Source organism: Crocodylus porosus, unplaced genomic scaffold (assembly GCF_001723895.1).
Source record: "Crocodylus porosus isolate Cpor-Errol unplaced genomic scaffold, CroPor_comp1, whole genome shotgun sequence".
In the NCBI taxonomy this organism is placed as follows: domain Eukaryota; kingdom Metazoa; phylum Chordata; order Crocodylia; family Crocodylidae; genus Crocodylus; species Crocodylus porosus.
Window position 1 is genome coordinate 57,117,836 of NW_017728909.1, and position 912 is coordinate 57,118,747.

Consider the following 912-nt stretch of genomic DNA (forward strand, 5'->3'; position numbering starts at 1 on the left):
AACTGGCTGGTTTTGGTGGTTTTCATGAAGTTGACAATGAATCCAACCTCTCCATATGCTTTACAGAAGCAACAAGAATGACCTGAAGGTCTTCAGTGAGTAGGCACACATGACAATATTATCAGTTTATTGAAGATCAGTAATGGAGGCATTGGTTATCTTGGATTTGGAATGCAACTAGTTGCTGTTAAAGAGGTTCCTGTCAAGGTGATTTTGGTTGTGAACTCCAGATGGAAGTCTATCAGCAATAGCTACAATTGGTGTGAAGTGGAATGCGGACGACATCACCTAAATATGTTTTAGTAATTGGTGAGAGCTAGAATTTTTATGTTTACAGCATTAAAAAAAAATCAAAACAAAACACTTAATAATTTGTATTGGCTTTAAGGGTTATGTTCTTGCCTCTACCATGCTTTCAAATGACTCAGCTAGCTCCATGGACTGCTTGGCCATGGAAGTTAGGGCATTTTTACATATGCAAGTGCCACAGTGTTGGGTGCTTCACTGCAACTCTTGCAGCTGTACAAGTAGGAAAATATGCACCAGTGCTGAGAAAATGGCAGCAGCGCATTTTTGAACTAAAACATTTAGAAGGTGCTTTAGTTCAAAAGTGCCATTTTCTGCACGCTGACATGCATTTCACCACTTATACAACTGCATGTGACAGTGCTATGCATGCATCGCAAACTTGATTAATCAGATCCCTGGTGCAAGACCAAAAGTATGGTGTATAAATGCCATTAGTATCTAGGCTTGTTTCCAAACACCACACCTGACAGTGATCACCTAAAAATACAATTCAACATAAGGCGTCGAGTGGGTAAGGTAACTAGTAGGGTGAACGTGCTGGACTTTAGGAAAGCTGATTTCAGTGAACTCAGGCAATTAGTGAAGGACGCACTGCAGAGTAGT

The 912-nt window shown here is 40.4% G+C and overlaps 1 long non-coding RNA gene across 1 annotated transcript in view; it reads left to right on the top strand.

Annotated features, from left to right (window-relative positions):
- The first annotated feature begins 775 nt into the window (after nt 1–775).
- LOC109308229 overlaps nt 776–912 on the top strand; it is a 21,784-nt gene continuing 21,647 nt past the window's right edge. The window contains exon 1 of the long non-coding RNA XR_002100559.1: nt 776–910. This is a non-coding gene — a long non-coding RNA (uncharacterized LOC109308229). The remainder of the gene's footprint in view (nt 911–912) is intronic.